Source organism: Neovison vison, chromosome 1, assembly GCF_020171115.1.
Source record: "Neovison vison isolate M4711 chromosome 1, ASM_NN_V1, whole genome shotgun sequence".
Taxonomy (NCBI): Eukaryota; Metazoa; Chordata; class Mammalia; order Carnivora; family Mustelidae; genus Neogale; species Neogale vison.
This window is the reverse complement of record NC_058091.1, coordinates 11,722,918-11,743,275: the sequence shown is the minus strand read 5'-3', so window position 1 is coordinate 11,743,275 and position 20,358 is coordinate 11,722,918. Positions and strand designations below refer to the sequence as shown.

Sequence of the window (20,358 nt, the reverse complement as noted above, 5' to 3'; positions counted from 1 at the left end):
GCTTTCTAAGTTCAGGATCTGTTTACCTCTGTGGTTGACCACTTCCTCACTTGCTCCTCCCTTGACTTTAATGGCAGCCTCATCTGGTTCCTACTCCATTTCTCCTCACTGCTCCTTCTTAGTATCCTTTACAGAGTTTTCTTCCTTTGTCCCTTAACCATTAGCGGTTTCAAAGGTTTTATTCTTGACCCTTTTTTTCTTCTCACTCTTCATATTCTCCACCAAGACCTCAGTCATACCCATGGTTTCACCGTAATGATGATGAGTCCAAATCTTGATTTCTAGACCAGAACATCATCTGGAATTCTAGACTTTGAATCACAAAGTGTGTTTTCCCTGTTGTTGTATATGTAGAATTGTTTCTGGCACATAGAAGGGGCTTCCTTATTTTAAAAATTAAATTAATCTACCAATGAATGAATGGCTTATAAGGCCACTACCAGAGGGAGAGAAAGAGAGAATCTCAAGCAGGCTCTGTGCTCAGCACAGAGCACCATGTAGGGGTTGATCTCAGGACATTGAGATCATGACCTGAGCCAAGATTGAGTCCACTGAGCTTCCTAGGCACCCCGATGAAACTTTTTTAAGAAAAATAATTTTAGAGGCACCTGGGTCACTCAGTCAGTTAAGCATCTGCCTTTGGCTTGGGTCCTGATCCTGGGGTCCTGGGATTTAGCCTGCGTTGGGTTCCCTGCTCAGTGGGGAGCCTGCTTTTCCCTCTCCTCTCTGTTCCTGCTCTTTGTCACTATCTTTGTCTCTTTCTCAAATAAATAAATAAAATATTAAAAAATAATTTTAGCCAAAGCAGAATATCTATTTCCTAAAATATATTACCTACATCCCCAAATTTAGGCAGGTGATCAGTGGTTGTAGAGTATGGTCTTTGAGTACGTGAACTTGGGAGCCAGAAAGAAAATTGAGTAGCGGATGACTTTGGCAAATTATTTAACTGATTTGAGCTGAGGTTTCTCAGCTGCACAATGTGGATTTCAATGACAATGTGTATATAGTACAGTGAGCAATAAATAAAATAATGCATGTGCAGTGCTTAGCACCTTGACTGACATATAGCAAGTGCTTGCTAAATGTTGGCTAAAACTACCTTTTTTATTAAATGCTTATATTTATCTCAGTGTTCTCATAGTTTTCTATTTTACACTTGCATGCTTTGGCTTCCCAGAAAGAATGTAATTATCTCAAGGGCAGAGAAAGTGTTCAGCACATCTGGCAAATTACTAAATACTCAATAAATGCTGAATGAATGGATGATTGCACAACTTCTTTTGCTTTTCTTTCAGTGGTGAACATAATATCGGACCCTTACCAGACACTTAATAAACACTACTTGAGTGTTTTTAAATTATTATTAAAAAACAATGATCAGTATGATCTCATGCTTGATTAACCTAATTGAATGGAACTCAAAGTACATTGTAACCGAAGGAATTTTCTATAAATTACAAGCAGCAGAGCATTGTGTTGATGCCTTTTCTTGATATCATTAGTATTGGCATGAATATCTTCATCAGGAAACTCCTTTTTTCTTCACATATATGCCATTGATAGGACTACAGGGGTGGACTCATAGTTTATGAAGAGGATGGAGCAGAATTTCTTCCTCTCTCTTCCTTTCCTTCCTCCTTTCTTTCCTTTCTTTGCCCTCCCCATTCCTTTCCATCTTCCCTCCTCTCCCTCCCTCCTTTCCTTTCTTCCTTCCTTCCATCCTTTTTTTCTCTCCTCATTTCCCTTCTTTCTCAATTTAAAAGCTGGATATCGCATGCTTACTGTGCCAGCATTGAGGAGGATCCAAAGAGGAGCATGAAGATTCAGTGGAGAAGAAGTCACAATCTTCCATCTCAAGGAGCTTATAATTTAGGGTAGGGGATAGACCAGTAAACAGACAATTACAGAGAAGGAAGATAGAACAAAACACATGGTGTTATGGGAAAAACATGATGATTGCTACCTTAAGATCCATGACATCATTTTCTGTTGTCCTGGAGTTATCCAAGATGTATTTCTTTGAGCTAAGTTAATGCAAAAACACATCATTGTGACCTTCAATATAGAAAATGTGGGGTAAAAATAGGCTGGAGCATCTTTTTCTTTTCTGACATCATACATCTGATTTCACTGATATATAGTACACAATTACTAGAAACAAGTGCCTATAAAAGTCTATAAAATGAAGTGACATTTCAAGAGATAACAAAGGTAAAAGGTTACTGTCATCACTCTCTATGAATCATCACATTACCAATATTTTAGACTTTGAAGTAAGATAATGGAAAGTTTCCTCAAAGCAGTGACATCAGATAATTAAGTCATTCTTTGGTATTTAATAGCAGTATTTCAGAAACAGGACTCCAGAGTATTTCTACATGTGCTTACGTACACTGATTGATTCATCATTTTGTAACTACATTGATACAATTTCTTCTTCTCACGTGGGATGTGATTGTGGTGATGTCTGTCACTCTGAGATTAACCTGGCACAAATGGATAAACATAGAGGTAACAAGGTAAATATTATAAAATAACAGAACATTTTGTTTATTTGTATGCTGCAGTTCCTTGACTATCACATTTACTTCTTATTTAATGTTTTAATTTGTTCCATTAAGTAAATGTTCCTGCACATTCATAAATATATTTCATAATGTTATTGCTGGAGAATACCCATCAATGTATCTGCCTTATTAAAGCCAACAGCTCTATATGTACTTGTGCTATCACCCATGTGACAAGCTACAAACTTGGAATCACTACAGTAACTACTTACAGGAAATAGAATAATTACGCTGCTGCTGTAAATTACAAGATTTCTCATTGGAACCATAGACTGTTAATAAGGGTTGCATTCATTACAGATTTATCAGGTTTGTGTCTTGGCTGTGAGTTGGCATTTACATGTCTGTAAATTAATTTGCATGAGGAATTGAAAGCAATTGATTGAGGCTATTGGAAAAAGTGCTTTCAAATCTTGTGAAGTTATCTGCGCAGTTAAAGATGGAAAGGTCCTAAATCTGCTCCAAGGAAGCTCTAAATGAGTTGCCTTTGGACACCTTCAGTGAAACCATTGAAGTTGTTGTAGTTGTTTTCTGGGTATGCTGTTTTGGGGGTCAGTTTGGCTAAGGCCACTATTTTGATCAAGTTTAGGTTGCCAGTTAGTAGCTGAATCTAAGGTAGGAAGTATGCCATGGCAGTTAGATCAGCGTGGCCAATTAGAAATGGCTCTGGAATCAGATTGTAAAGATCAGAAGCTCATTCTGTCTTTGGTTAGCAATGTGATCTTGAATCTAATTTAATTTTTTAATTTTTGAGAAGCCACTATACCATTTTCCATAGTGGCTGTACACGTTCACATTCCCACCAACAGTGCAACATTTCAGTTTTAATACTGATATACGCATGCCAGCATATAAACATCCATTTTGTCTTCTCTGAGCTTTATTCCGATGATCTTAGTCACATTCTTAGGCTTAACATGAAAATGTGTCCATGCAATCGAGTAATTGATGATAGAGATGTCACAGCTCTTCATAGCCTCATCACAATGACGAGGACATTTCTTTTCAAATTTTAACATGGTAGTCACAATTACTACACCCTAAGTGAAAACAAGGGGCAACGATCAGAAAACAACAACTTCTCAAAGTTGGTTTAAGAATGACAAATACTATATGGTTTGACTCATATGTGGCATTTAAGAAACAAAACAAATGAGCAAGGGGAAAAAAGAGGAAGAGAGACAGAGGCAAACCAGGAAACAGACTCTTAATTATGGAGAACAAACTGATGGCTACCAAAGGGAGAGGGGTGGGGGTTGGGGGAAATAGGGGGTGAAAACTGGGTGGTGTGTGGAAGTGTTGAATCACTATATTGTGCACCTGAAACTAATATAACACTGTATGTTAACTAACTGGAATGAAAATAAAAACTTAAAAAAAAAGATGGTTTCCAGGTTAGAGAAACAAACAAACAAACAAAAGTTTCATGAGCCATCAATAAAAATGAAAGATCAAAAAATAGGAAAAAAAAGTGGTTAGTATTGTAGGTGACAAAAAAAATCTGTTTATTACCTAGTTTCATTTTTACAAAATATTAACATCAGATTCCCCAGTAGTGATCATGGGGTCCTTCAAATTGTCATTGAAGGATGGCAAATAATTTCATGCACATACTCCTGCTTTGGTTTTCTAAGGTCATATAGACCTAAGGTCATATGGTCTGGGGAAAGGAACACTGTAGAAGACAGAGTCTTGTGTTGTTACCTAATCTTCTTCTAAACAGCTGTGTGATAATCCAGTTGCCCATGCACATTTGTCCGGTATAAAATAAAGCTGCTGGTCTAGATCATTTTTAAGGGTCCCTTCTACTGCTGATGTTCTGTAAGCTGGGAAATTTGTTAGAATGTCCATGTAGATTTGCAGTTGCGAAAACCCCCGTATCTGCTCTTCTCTTCTCCGGTGTAATGGGGTGTTTACGCTGACTGGCGCCTGTTCTCACACTGGCAGCCTTGCTTATTTCAGAGGGGTGGGGAAAATGTGTCATACTAGAAATATTCAAAGTTACAATCTATTTAAAACAATTAAATAATAGTTCCATGTTTTGTCGTTGTGTTTGCATTTGGAATGAAACAGCTACTTAGTCTGTATAACAATTTGAAACTAATGATGGTTAAATCACCTAACACTCCTTGATATCAATGCAAATTAACCTGAAATTTAACTCCATTTGTTGGAACCTTGCAATCTCCAGGCACTTGCATTAGGTCTCCTCTAGGAAATGATTTAAAAACATTCTGACATCAAATCCTTCTTGACTTTGGGGACTGCATTTCAAAGTACAAGAGTTTTTCATATTGGATCATAAATCTACTCCATGGGAATTCGGTCTCCTTAGATTCCAGCTTTTGGTTTACGGTTCCAAAAACAATTATACTAATAAAAATGTCTAAGCAGGGGATAAAGAGAAGTAGCAAGTACTTTAGAAGCCAAAACAGGATTTTTTTTTTTTTTTTAACAGAGGGGGAGAGACGCCTCTTTGGCATTCACCATTATAAAACACAAGATTAATGCAGTTCTCAATAAGAAGGCTAAGTGCATAAAAGAACACAACCATTATCCATCTCAATGGATATGCCTCCAACTCACCAATCCCAACAATACATAAAAAATACATGATGTTATTAGGTAGTGGAAGCTGGCAATATATTGCCCATAACTTATTTATATAAGGCTGTCCTGAGAAGCAGTGTTTAACTCTGCTGGGTAGGCAGATAGGAGTTGGGGCCAGAGTCTTTGTTTACTGAGAGTCCGACGGTAACTTCCAGACACTTCTTGAAAACAGGAAACGTGGGACATCTTAGTACCTCTGCCATTGTTTTCTGGATAAGTTCTCAGTTTGCCTCTGAGATTCTGTTGATCTCCCGGAGCAAGACTCATCTCACTGCTCTGTCTATATTTTGTACTCACTTGTTAAGTTATTGGTAAATATATTAAACGAATAAATGTCATGAAAAAGAGGAACTGGTGGTTGCAGTCAAACATGGGGTATCTGAAAGGACTCCTGCTGTCTCTAGCTAGCTAAAGTATGGAGCCTGGGTTGGGCTTCCATGGGTCTAGAGCAGCTTGGGATGTGTCTCTAGAGATGGGGGTTCTCAGCAGTAGGTTTTATATCACTCAGGGAGGTCCATTGATATCGATGAGAAATATAACAAAAATAAGGTTCAGCCACATGAAAGCAACTCTTGAATCTGGATTTTCTCCCTTCCTTCCTTCCTTCCTTCCTTCCTTCCTTTCTCTCTCTCTCTCTCTTTCTTTCTTTCTAAAGATTTATTTATTTATTTTAGAGAGCAGGGAGGGGACAAGGGGTGAGTCAGGGCAGAGGAAGAGAGAGGGAATCCTGAAGACTTGCCACAGAGTGCAGAGCCCGAGACCGGGCTCCACCAGGGCTGGATCCCAGGATCCTGAGATCACAACCAGATCCTAAACCAAGTCAGCCACTTAACCAACTGAGCCACCCAGGCACCCCTGAATCTGGATTTTCAGAGATTCTAGGCCCCTGACAGAGTGGGGCACAGGGTCAGGTTAGGGCCACTCATGGGAAATGTATTCTCTGGATAGTTATGACAATTCATAGTGATAGCTACTATATTTTGTATCTATAGTCTGAACATTTCATTTCCATGACTACCTCTAAAAGTTAGTTTATATAGAAACTCTCATCTTTCTTAGAAGAGAGAATGTATTGTTTTCAAAATAAAGATTTTAATTGAAAAGTGACTTTATAGGGAACAAACTGGTAGTTACCAGAGGGGAGGCGGGGTGGGGGGATGGGTGAAATAGGTGGTGGGGGCTAGGGAGGGCACACGTGATGAGCACCGGGTGATGTATGGAAGTGTCCAGTCGCCATATTGTACACCTGAAACTAATATCACACTGTATGTTAACTAACTGGAATTAAAATAAGAACATAAAAAGGTGACTTTAATTTTTATTCAAGTAGTCAAAACAATGAGTGGGTAAGGCCCAAATAAGTGCTTAGAAAAATTACAAAATAAATTTCTTTTCCAAAGTCCGAATTCAGAAGTGTCCGTCCCTTCACCGCCCTTTTTCATGGAGACTGAAAGTTTCCCAGTAGGACAACACAGGCTGCATTGAACTTGAACCATGAAAAGTGCTTTCCCATATTTGGTAGGGATAACACATGTCTTTTAAGGTCATCAATTTATAAGGAAGTTAAATCATCTATTTTCCTGGGATACTACCCAATTGATTTCTCAAAGGTCACCAATGAACTCTTTCAAGTGAATTCAATTTAAAATTTGGTTTAGCCTTAAAGGGCATTGCAGTTCAATGGTCTAAATCAGGGATTAACAATTAAAATTCTGAACCCTGTTTTTCTGGCATATTGGTGGAGGAGAGATTTCATAGATGCTTAATGTTAGCCAAGGCTGCAGGCTCTTGTTCCTGCTCAAGTGTATTTTACTAGCTCATGTTGTGGGATCTATTTGTTCCTCTACAAAAATATAAATATCTTGAGAATGTAAGGTTTTTGGATTTCCCAACTTCATATAACTTATTCTAATCAGTTAATTAGAACTCTACTTGCCTGCTGAATTCAGTTGCTGTAGGCAGTCAGTCTTAAGCAAGAGTACTCATATAAATCATCTATTTGTAACCCACGGTATTGACCCTAGGCAGAGATATTCTGATTTGGTAGTTTAGGGTTAGGAACATGGAAAGTATATTTTGACAAAGTTCTCTGGTGATTGAAACAAAGCAAACAATAGCAATGCACATGCACATATATATGTACACAGATATATATATATGTATATGCATATACATACATAATATATACATATATTATATATATTTTATATAATATACCTACACATATATAAATGAATATTTTTCATTTCACAGTATATGCGTACTCTGGAAAGTTTATAGCATCAATACACATGGGAAGCTCATTCTTTTTAATGGCTGCAATGACTCATTAACTTGATGGACAGTTTATTTACAAGCAAGTTTCTTTATTTCTCTTTGTCTCCATTTTTTTCATTTGTAAAGGAAGGATGATAAGAGTGTTTGCATAATCTTGTTGTTTTGAGGATTAAGGGTGTTAATATACATAAAGAGTTTAGAAATATGTCTGGAAGCTAATAGGCATTGTAAAAATGTTTGATAGTATTATTATCATCATTATTATTTTTAAGCACAGTCTGACAGTAGTCCTAAGAGATATGAATACACAGAGTTTTTGTGCTTTCACGTAGTGGTAATTCCATGAGAATCAGATGATTTTTTTCAAGATTTGGTGTGAGATGACGCTGGGAATTTAATTTTAAATGAACTGGAGAATGAATTAAGTGGAGGTAGGGAGGACCCAAGCCCCCAGAAGGCAGAACTCAGGTCTTATTTCACTTTGTCTTTGAAGAGTACAGCTTCGGACAAGTCATAGAGAAATCTTGGGACTCTAGTTCTCTATGCATAGAATGAGGATGTTGGAAGAAATGGTCTCTAAGTTTCCAGTAGCTTTGACTGTGACTGAGTATTACAGAAAAAAAGAGAAGGTATATATAATATAAAGCTTCCCTAGCATATAGGCTTTAGGAGGGAAGGCACCTCCATGCCTTATTCAGAGCTAGAGCCACAATGTCTAGAGTGTGCCTTTTTGCTCAGAGTAGGCACTAAATAAAACTGTTAAAAATGTTTAATGCCGGGCATCTAGGTGGCTTAGTCAGTTAAGCGGATGCCTTCAGTTCAGGGTCCTGGGATCGAGTCCCGTATTAGGCATTCTGATTAGTCAGTGGTGAGTCTGTTTCTCCCTCTCTCTGTGATCTCTCTTGCTTTTCTCTCTCTCAAATAAATAAATAAAATATTTAAAAAATGTTTAAATAGAAAGTTCAAAATGCAGTGTGAAAACCAGGCACACAGCAAGTCTTCACCCTATTTTTTTTTTTTTTTAACCGATCAGCTGAGTTCCTGTGTAGGAACCTCTCTAGAAATCTGGCCCAAATGCCCATGCAATCTTTCAACATCAGGAAAAATGTAAATAGATTTAATTTTATTCTTAGCACAGCAATGCATATCTATTTCTATTGTCAGGTTAAGATACTTTAATGGAACCACTTCAACAGTAGCAAAATACTCTGTCTAGAGTACTTTGTGAAAGTAAAGGAGTGGAAGAGCTTGAGAAACTTCCATCTGCCCTTGGTGTATGCCCAGTGAACATCATCGAAAATGTCTAGTTCCTCCTGGGGAAACCATATACATGCAGTCGTGTAACTGGAAGGAACTTTTGGACAATTACGTTGAGCGATCCTATTTTTCTTTAAATTTATGTATTTTAGAGAGAGAGAGAGAGGGAGAGTGAGACAGAAAGAGAAAGAGTGTGTGAGCAAGGGTGAGGCAGAGGGAGAGGGAGAAAGAGTCTTAAGTAGATTCCCTGCTCAGCATGGAGCCCACCTCGGGGCGTGATCTCTCCACCCTGTGAACACAACCTGAGCTGAAGCCAAGAGTAGAAGACTCAACACCTACTGCACCACCCAGGCAACCCTAGAGTGATTCTTTCCACACTGATGAGTGAGGATGAATTTTTATAGAATGGCACAATTAGATAGAGTTACACTATGTTTTGAGAATATTAGCATTTGCTAGGTGATTAGAGAAGAGCCTAGCGGTGTTGGGAAAGGATGGGCCCCTTGAATTCTTTAGTCTCATTTTCTGTTGGGTGATTTGAAGTCCCAACTGCTAGAGATTCTGATGCATATATATATCTTTGTGCCTAGAGGCCTCTGGACAGAATTAATTTTTTCATGCTACAGTATGGATTTTTAAAATGCCAACTTTCATTTAATTAAACAATGAAACCAAACCACACTTCTTAATCAGAAATATTGTGGGGAGAAAGTTTGGAAAGCCAATGAATTACAATAAATAATAGTGAGTTTTAATATAAAACTCACTGAAAGATGCAACAGGTCAACCAATCTATGAACCTCTGGAGGGTAACAAGACAGTAAACTTGACATTGCACAGTATTTGACATACTGTGGTATTTGACATACAGTGAATCATTATTTACATTTTATCCAAAAACATTTACCTGAGAAAAGGTCATGACGTTAAATTTGGAGACATTTACAGCAATTGCCAAATGTTTACTATCTACATGAATGTCATGCTTCTCAGTCAAAAGCAGGTTGATGTGCTAAATGTCAATTATTTCAACTTGTTTGATGGTAGCACAGATTGCCAAGCAACATAAAAAGAGGTTTAATAAATATTATATACACTGCTAAACATTCATCTTGCCTAGCGGAGGCTTGAGTTTTACATATAGAGGATTTATGACAAGCAACAGCTCAGGACATTAAAACTCAATTATTGCGGTCCTGGCTGGATAGCGGCACTATCATTAGCTTCTGGAACCTGCACCTTGTTTCTTCTGCTTCTGCTGTCACTTTTGAGAAGGCATTGGGGAGAAGAAAATTATTTCAGGAAATCGCACTCTGATGTTTTCTTTGTGTTTTCCGGTCCTTTTCAGAATTAGCAGCAAAGGAGGATTACCCAGTTATGTTAGTAGGAAATTGAATTGTTCCATTTTTCTCCGTGATTACAGGACATAATGATATTCTGCAACAACTCCAAAGACTTTAAGGGAACAACACAGAAATGTTAAGAGGAATGCAAGAGTGCCAGTGGAATAAAACCTGAGAAGTTGCCAGCAGTGAGTGAAATGCAAAATAGCCTCCAGGATGGTTCCTCAGTACCAAAACTCGACAAGAGCAAGTTATGAGCTTTTATTTTTTCTTTTTAAAAATTTTCTCCTATAGTAAAAGTCGTATGTCACAAAATCTTCAGTGATATAACCACAGATACACCTTGGATCAAGTACCCAAGGTCAGTATTCCAAAAGGTTGGCCTTGGGCCTAAATTTATATATCTTTTCTCTCTTGGTTTCCTTTTTGGTGGAATTTGAGTTGATGAATAAACTCAAGTGAATGGCCTAAGTTTGATGTCCTCTGATAAGCACCTGGTGAGAACTACTGGTGTCAAACACGGTACTAGGCTCTGGAGTGGGCGGTTATCAGAGTCAGGAAGGAAGATGATAACATAGGTTGTTAGACTATAGAAATACAAGAAAGAGATCAGAGCAATCCCCAGAGAGTTCAGAAGGGGGCGTAATGAGCAGTTTCAAAGAACTCTGTATGGAAGCTTCCATGTTAGGTTCTGAAGGAAGGTGGAACATATTTGTTCAGAAACAGTAGCAAAGAGTATTCCAGGTTGAAAGGACACCAAGAGCTGGTGTGAAAATGTTTGTGTATGTTTGTGGAGGAGAGTGCAATGCTTAGCTCCGCGTAACTCAGAGGGTTTATGAAAGGAATGTGCGAGGTCAGCCCAGAAATGTAGGTAGGAGTCAGATGACTCATAAAGAATCTGGATTTCCTGTTTTGATTTTGGCTTTAATTCGAAGCAAATGTAACCACTGGAGTTCTTTAAACAGGTCAGTGCTGGCTTGGTAGATCCAGGAGAGTGAAAATGCCATTATTGGGAGAACAAAAGAAGGCGGGGAGTCTCAGAGAATTTGGAATCAGGGTGAGAATGACAGGGGAACAGAGAGTCTTATTTAAAGGCCACACTGGCCAAAGTAACCACAGGAAGCAGTGGCATTTCCTTCCTGGGAGACATCAGTCAGCAAAGGTTTAGGAGTTCTGCCTTGATAGAAGCTGAGCGAACGGGCCTCTCCATCCATAGAGTGAAGGGATTTCTAGAAATGAGGGTAAAGAATTTTTTCCCTTGAATATATGAGTAATCACAGGAGAACACTTATGGTAAGCTTCTTACTTCCCAGATGCAAATGCAGTTCAGCTGAGCTGATTTGCAGCTTATGCCAGGAGTGTTGAGTCATCTCTCAAAACAAATTACATAAGCAATTCTTTCAACACGGAAATGTAGGTTTATTCTAGACTCTGAGACATATTACTCTTATTCTCCAGCCCTGGGGCCCCAGGCTATACAAAGAAATTTGACTTTTAAAAAGGTCAAAAGTGCTTTCCAGATCTCAAGGTCTTACTCCTTTCAAACTTCTAGGTCATCTGATGTTTGCAACATCATGTACTTATTCATGTGAAATGCTGACAGCTTCCAGAAAATATAACGATGTTACCAGAAGGCTAAGTCTTTCCGTTCAGACTCACTTTGGGTCTAAATTCACATGTTAGATTTCTCACCAGACACCTAGTAGGGACTTACCAGATACCATAAAAAATGGGGGAAATATGGGACGCCTGGGTGGCGCAGTTGGTTGGACGACTGCCTTCGGCTCAGGGCGTGATCCTGGAGTCCCGGGATCGAGTCCCACATCAGGCTCCCAGCTCCATGGGGAGTCTGCTTCGCTCTCTGACCTTCTCCTCGCTCATGCTCTCTCTCACACTCTCTCTCAAATAAATAAATAAAATCTTTAAAAAAAAAAAAAAAAAAAAAAAAAAAGACATCAAATTTAAAAAAAAAAAAAAAAAATTAAAAAAAAAAAAAAAAATGGGGGAAATATATAAAGTCAAGTCTTTTGTGGAGAAACAAGAAGGTCAGCTACCAAAAGAAGACATGGGGGGGCACCTGGGCATCTCAGTGGGTTAAGCCTCTGCCTTCAGCTCAGGTCATGATCCCAGGATCCTGGGATCGAGTCCCACATCGGGCTCTCTGCTTGGCAGGGAGCCTGCTTCTTCCTCTCTCTCTCTTTCAGCCTGCCTCTCTGCCTACTTGTGATCTCTGTCTGTCAGATAAATAAATAAAATATTAAAAAAAAAAAAGAAGACGACATGGGAAGAATAGAAATTCTGGGGAATAGCATTCTGATGCTTTCTTTGTATTTTCTGGTCAAGCTGATGAGTAGGTAGGTAAACAACTTGTTTAAACTGAATGTACACCCTTATTACCTGAGTGTAGCTGGAGTCCTGGGGATTTCAATGGGCTTGAAAGTTATTTTCAATATTTCATTGCCTTCATGTGTGAAAAGTAGGTTTCTGTTTTGCTCAGAGAGCACAAGACAATAGTTGGAAGCCAGAGTTTTTGCCACTAGAACAAAAGTAACGACAACAAACCCCACCCCCCAAGAAAATAGATTTCTACCATCCAAAGAGAGAAAGGATTGACTCACAAGATTTCCAGGTTGTATAGCTATTCGGGATTCTTTTTATGGGTCCGCTGGAATGGGATTTGGATATTAGTTGTGTGGCTTGACTAAGGTGATCTTTAAAATCCCTCCCAATTTTTGAAATTTTCTGCCGGAAGAATGCTGGGGACGATAAAGAGATCATATTAAGGACTTAAACCTGAAGAAGGTGGTTAAAATAGCTCAATATGTTTCCTATGTCTTAGCTAAGTGATGAGTTGGAGAGAGGCAATAACTCTTGACTGCCATCTGAAGGGTACAAAGAAGGGTAGGATTATATATAGTGCCAAGAGGAAGTATAATGAGAAATAATACCACAAAATTTACTAAGGGAAACTGTAGGATCTGAATTAGAAACATTTTTTCAAATTAGAGCTTCACAATCTAATGTGTTTTGGCACCAACTCCCAAGGGCAGGCAGAGAAGCCCCTTTAACAGCTCTGCACAGTCTTGGTTGGAACGATTTAAGCATCATGCCCCTTAGAAAACTAAAAAAAAAAAAAAAAAAACTTTTCTGGAAGACAGGGAGGGAAGGATTGTACAATTTCTTTTCAACATAACTTATTCAGATGTGAGGATCTCTCCTTAGTTTTTGCCCCTGACAGACCATGTCTTCTGTAAACAGGCTGCAGGCGGACCCAGGCTTACTTGTGCCTGCTAGGCTGCTATGAAGCATCAGTTGGGAATGTCTGAAATGGGGCTCCAAGCCTGCTCTCCTGTAGGTAGGGGGGCAGTTACCTCTTGGGATAGTCTTCCACCATCTTTCCTCTTCGGGAGTTGTTTTGGGGAAACCCAGGCAGCTCTGTAAATTTTTTCTCCCACCTTTTCCTCTAAGCTAGGACTTCAGACTTTTGTCTGGTGACCATCAGCCTAGCAGATGGGGAGGGAGTGAGGGGAAGCACATGTTTCCTTCTCATGGCTGGGCTTTGGTGCCATCTGAATATTGCAGCCTGCTTCCCTTACCTCTCCCCCTTCTCCTGGGACTGAATCAGCTCCTCCCTCCTCAGGCAGGTTGACCCTCCATACTCACTTCCTTTACTACAATTAGAAATGCCACCCCTTCACTTTCGTTTAAAAGAAGGAGGTGGCAGCTTACAATATAAAGCAACAGCAGGAGCCAATAACCGCAAATCGGAGTCAGAGCCCTCCATCTTTCCGGTTGTCTAACCTAGTTGTATATCCTCAGGCGAATCACTGAAATTCTCTAAAGCTCAGATTTTTCATTTGTAATTGAGGAGGTCCTACTTTCCTCCTGGCTGCCATGGGAATTGAGAAAAACTGACGTGCATGGAGACATTTTACAGTAGAGTCCAGGAGGCCACAGCAGGAAACCTGCCCTGCCTTTTTTTGAACTGGACCAAAATCTCTGGACTGGGCCAAGGGGTAATTAATTGTTTTAAGGAATTGCTTGAGTAGTCAACAGGAGAATAGACATTCTGATCACAGGACCGATAGTTGGGGACTTTCTGAAGATAAAATCAGCAGTCAATCAATGTATAACTAAGTAGCTTAACTTGTTAACACCCACAGAGAACGTTTTTCCTTTCCTTTCTTCAACTCCTGTGATTGTCTCCTCCCTTTGGTTGTAAAACTCCCTGCTTTCACCTACGAGTGAGACACTATTTGGATTTTGACCTGAATCTATATCCTCTGAATTGGAATTCTTTAATCCCAAATAAATGCTTGTTTGTCTCTCACTGTGGCTTTTAATTTTCAGGTTGAGAGGATCAAAAGCGAAAACACACACATTTTGGTAGTAAAGTTCTATGTTCGTGTGAATTAGTGTTATTAACAGTAAAATAGGCAGATCTTTCTTTGGTGTATTGTACATACAATGACCTCTTTGGTATAATTATGTCTCTTCCTAAGAAGACCTAGGTTCTGAAAGAGGCAAAGAATATTTATTACCTGCTACTTTAAACCTATATACATCTTTAGATGGCTTCAAGTGTGTTTTATGGGCCAGAGAAATCAGGGGAAGGTGTATCTGTTCTTTGGTAGAGCAGAGCAGGAAGGAATTTAGATCCCGCGCAGCTGGTGGTGGTCATGGAAAGGGAAGTGGGCTGTATAGGTCCAGGGACAGATGAAACAAAAGGAAAAGGGGGAACTTAGGGGCTGACTTCCGACTTAAGCATTTCTGGGTTCCCTCTAAAAGAAAGTTGTTATAGCCTGAACTGTGTCTGCCTCAAAACTTATGTATTGAAGTCCTAACCTCTTGTACCTTTGGATGTGACTGTATTTTGAGACAGGGTCTTTAAAAAGGTGATTAAGTAAAAATGAAGTCCTTAATGTCAGCCCTAACCTGTTATGACTAGTGTTCTTATAAGAAGAGAAAATTTGGATGCAGACATGCACAGAAGGAAAACCATATGAAGTCTCAGAGAAAAGAGGATCATCTACAAGCTAAGGAAAGAGGTCCCAGAAGAAACCAACAACTGCCAACACCTTGATCTTGAAATTCCAAAATCTTGAGAAAACAAATTTTTGTTGTTTAAGCCCCCATCTGTGGCACTTTGTTATGACAGGCTTAGCCAACTAATCCAGAAGCCTTGGGCAGTTGTACCTCCTTATTCTCTATTTGCATGAACCCTGGTCCCCTGTTAGGAGTTGGTCATCACCAAAGGTCTAGAGTTGGCAGAATCTGTCTTCCTCTGGCTCACATGAATGCCTGGTAGACATGTACTTCTAATACTCTATGTTGTAAAAATGAACTTTTTTTTTTTTCCCCCTGAAATGCCACCCTCTGCACATGGCATTTAGTTCCACAAGCTTGAAGGACAATATTGTGTTGTTAAGTACCGCATGAGAGACCAGGGGTTGACTATTTACAGCTTGCTGCCCAATCTGCTCTGTTGCCTGTTTTTATAAACAAAGTTTTATTACAACACAGCCACATTCATTGTCTATGCCTGCTTTTGTGCTACAATGGCAGAGCTGAGCAGTTGTCACAGAGTACGGATAGCCCCAATTTCTAAAATATTTGCTATCTGATCCTTTATAGGAAAAAAATGCTGACCACTGTTGTATACTGAAGGTCCTTCCTTGTGCCTAAGCCTCTGGCTATCATGGACGTGTATGTCTGGAGGAGAAAAACAGATGTATAAACTAAAGAATTTGCTATACAGCCAAAGGTCATTTGTAAGTCAGAGACTGTGTATTTTAAATCTTCAGGAACCACTTGTGGGGTGACTTTCCCCAATATGTCTTGGCATATTTTCTGAATTTTCATGTTCATAGTCATTCAGTCCTCACAATTTGTAATAAATTAAACTTCAGTAAAAGTTATTCATTCAGGTCTTACACAATAGCTTCCTGTAGAGTACCTTCTACTTTGGATACTGTGGGAGAGAGATTCAAAGTCAACAGAAAAGAGAATTCATGTCTTTAAAGAGCTTTTATATATGCTTTTATATATAACAACTCAAACTGCCTGGTTAGTCAGCATAGTGGCTATTAACTCATGGGGCTGATCACTTAAAAGGTTATTACATAAAATAATAAATAAATTTAAAATGATTAGGGAAATTAAAGTAAGACAAATTAACAATATAAGTGTAAAAGTTGTGCACCGAAGACCACGATACATTGTTGAAAGAAATGAAAGAAGATCTAAATGAATGAAAAAGATATCCCATATTCATGGATCAGAAGACTTAATATTGTTAAAATGGTGATACTCTTCAAACAGATCTACTGATTCAACATAATGTCTATCAAAATCCTAGCTGCCTTTTTATTTTCTAGAAGTTGACAAGGTGATCCTAAAACCCATATGGAATCTCAAGGAACTCAGAATGGCAGAAACTATCTTGAAAAAAAAATGAAAGGATTCACACTTACTAATTTTGAAACTTACTACAAAGATACAGTGATCAAGACAGGGTGGTACTAGCAAAAATGTAAACATAGATCAATGGAACAGAATTAAGACTCCAGAAATAAACCCATATATTTTTAATGAATTAATTTTTGGCAAGGATGTCAAGACAACTAAACAGAGAAATAATAGTATTTTTGATAAACAACACCATCAGGAAAGTGAAAAGACAACTCACAGAATGGGAGACAATACATGATAAATCATATATCTGATAATATATTTATATCTAGAATATATAAAGAACTATTACAACTCAATAATGGAAAAGACAAGCTGATTAATAAATGGGAAAAATATTTGAATGGACAGTTCTCCAAAGAAGATATATGAAAGGCTAATTAGCACATGAAGAGATGATCAACATAATTATTAACTGCAAAAATGCAAATTCAAGCCATGATGAGATACCATTTCATATTGACTAGCCTGGCTATAATAAAGAAGGTAATAGCAGGTGTGATGAAGATGTGTAGGACGTTGCTGGTGGGAATGTTACATGATGCATTCCCCTTTGTAAGGAGTGTAATGGTCCTCAACATGGTAACCATACCATATGACCTATTATTCCACTCCTGGTATATACCTAAGAGAAATGTAAACATATATCTACACAAAAACTTGTAAGTGAATGATTATGGCTGTGTTATTCATAATGACCAGGAAAGGAAATTAATGCAATGTCCATCAATTGATAAACAGGTAAATAAAATGTAGTATATTCATATAATAGAATGCTATTCAGATATAAAAATGAATGTGGTACTGATACGTACCATAACACAGATGAACCTTGAAACATCAGGCTAAGTGAAAAAGAACAGTTATAAAAGGCCACATCTTGTGTGCTTTCATATATCTATCAAATATCCAAATTAATCAAATCAATAGATACAGAAAGCACACTAGGCTGGAGGGAGGGAAAGTGATGGAGTGACTGTTAGCATGTTTCTTTTTGGAATGATGAGATGTTCCAAACAGACTGTGGGTGATGGTTGTACAGCTCTGAATGTACTGAAACCACTTTAGAAACACTTCAAATGGGTGATTTTTTTTTTTAGTGTATGAATTACAGTTCAATAAAGTTATTAAAATGAAAGAAAGAATGAGGCCATGGTGGGTACTTAATAAATATTTATTTCGTGACTTTTCAAAAAGAATCAGACTTCAATGGATGAGGTATATAGGAAAATAAATATTCTTTTTTTTTAAGATTTTATTTATTTATTTGACAGAGAGAGAGATCACAAGTAGGCAGAGAGGCAGGCAGAGAGAGAGGGAGGAGGAAACAGGCTTCCTGCTGAGCAGAGAGCCCGATGCGGGGCTCGATCCCAGGACCCTGGGATCATGACCTGAGCCGAAGGCAGAGGCTTTAACCCACTGAGCCACCCAGGCGCCCCGGAAAATAAATATTCTGAAAATGCTATATTGATATGAGTTATCATAGGATACTATGAAATGCTTCTTTCTGGAGGAATTTTTCAAATAGGGAAAGTTTTTATCTGCCTGAGGTGGGTTTGGTGTTATCTTCTTGAGAAGGGGAAGAAGGATTACATGGCTCCAGTCCTTAAGCTCCACTTTGAGTTTGCCCTTTACCAATGCCCACGTGCAATTTTATAAATAAATGTTGATTCAGTAAGAAAATTTACCCTTACATTTCTCTAATATTCCTTTATTGGATTCCATTGCCGAGGTGCAATGCTCTCTGGTGAGTTCTGCCACGCCAAGATGCTCTCTAGGGAAGTACAAAATGTTCTCTATTCTAGTTTGGTAGGTTGGTATCAAAAGACTAAAAATGGACTGAGTCTCTCCTGCTTCTGAAATATTTACACTTGGAAGGAAGGAATTAGTAATCTGTTATTATTAGCCACTCTACCTGCATAGAGTGAAGAGCTAAGACCTTGTTAATGATCCTGCAATGTATTCCTTCCCCTGGAGTATTGACTCAGTGACCAAATACATAAATGTGATCTTTCCAAGCAACTCACTCTACCCCAGAGACATACCTCCTCTCTTTGCAGATCTTCAATACTGTTGTTGGGGTTTGTTAATAAAGATAGTCTTGCTGTGAGTGAACTAATGATCAGTTAGATTATCATCCCCCTGTAGTGCGGGTTACAATACTTGGATCCTGCCACTATTTAGATTGTCAAAGAATATTCTTCTCAAGGAAAAGTGAACTTCCTTAGCTCAAAGTAACAACATCCTTTTGGAAGGATGAGGTCATTTACTAGGCAGTATGCAAATGTTAACCTATGGGCTTCAGTAACCTCCATGACCTCATGTTCAATGCCTTAAAGAGTAATTCAAAGGAAGTCTCCAATCTTCACTACCAGTGTAGTAGCCTTGACATTGTGGTCATAGTGTAAGAGCTAAATAAATTCAGGAGAGAAATATTTATTTAAACTCTCTGGCAATGATACTCTTATTCTCTTTTGTTATTGAATAATTGAAAAGGTATCAAATAGCAAAGTTTCAATTATTCATCAAGTTATTTCATTTACTATACAAATGTCTGTAGGCAAATAAATGACACTGGAATTAAAAACTGGCAACATGTCCATGGGTTTGCTTATCGGGTCATCGCTGCTTGAATCCTCAAATACGAAAGCTTTGTACAAATTGTCCATCCCTGGTTGTAGAGGGAGTTTGATATTTGTATCAGTTTCTATTTCTCCTGTGACAAATTGCCACAGAATTAGCACTGAAAACAACACCTATTTATTATCTCACAGTTCTGTAGGTCAGAAGTTCCAGTACAGTTTAGTTTAGCTGGGTCCTCTGCTTAGAATATTGTAAAGCAGATATCTCCACACTGTTCTCCAAAGACGCTGCACCAACTTGCATTCCCACCAACAGTGTAAGAGGGTTCCCCTTTCTCCACATCCTCTCCAACACATGTTGTTTCCTGTTTTGTTAATTTTGGCCATTCTAACTGGTGTAAGGTGATAAGCAGATATCAACATAAAGGCAGGGTTGTACTCTTTCCTGGAGGTTCTGGAGATGAATCCACATCTGAATTCATTTCACTAATGGCTGAATTCGGTTCCATGTGGTGTGGGGCTGAGGTCTTTATTTTCTTGCTGACTGTCAGCCAAGGTCTTGGCTCCTGGCTGGCTTTTTCTCCTAGAGGCTGCCCACATTGCTTCTTGTCCATTCCATGTGGTACCCTTCCAGCAATAACGGTGGAGTCCCTTTCGTGCTTCAGATCTCCTTGACTTCCGCTCTGCTGCGTCTTTCCTGCCTCCAGCTAAAAAAGTTCTCTGCTTTTAGGTTCTGGTGCAATTAGATAGGTCCACTCAAATAATCCTCCCCCTTTAAAAGTTTGAAATCTTGATTGTATCTGCAAGGTTTCTTTTGCCGTGAATTAAAGCTTATTTAAGGTTCTGGGGATTAAGGCATGGATATCTTATGGGGCGGTTATTCTGCCTACCATAGTATTGAATACAAGACAGAGAGTCTCATAATCCAAAACCTTGGTAATTCTTTTTTTGTCCTAGAAGAATAAAATGAACAAAATGGTACAGGAATACCCTGTTAGGTGCTAATCATGAGTGTAGGCAGTGCAACTTCTCTTTTTAATTTCAGGCATTCATTTTTCTGGAATACTGTGCTTTGCAGTTTGTCCCTGAAGTTTGTCCCTTTTTAATCCTTTCTTCCATTCTAGGATTGCAAGTATGAAATATATATTCTGGACATACCAGGACAGCCAAAATAAAGATGCATTATAGTTTACATGTAGAACTATTTTAGCTTCATACACACACACACACACACACACACACACACAC

General features: G+C 38.6%; 1 long non-coding RNA gene across 3 annotated transcripts in view; it reads left to right on the top strand.

Annotated features, from left to right (window-relative positions):
- The window catches only part of LOC122903026, a 71,416-nt gene that overhangs the window by 15,845 nt on the left and 35,213 nt on the right, over nucleotides 1–20,358 (top strand). For all 3 annotated transcript variants that reach the window (XR_006383914.1, XR_006383913.1, XR_006383916.1), the window contains exon 2: nucleotides 10,138–10,418. This is a non-coding gene — a long non-coding RNA (uncharacterized LOC122903026). The remainder of the gene's footprint in view (nucleotides 1–10,137; nucleotides 10,419–20,358) is intronic.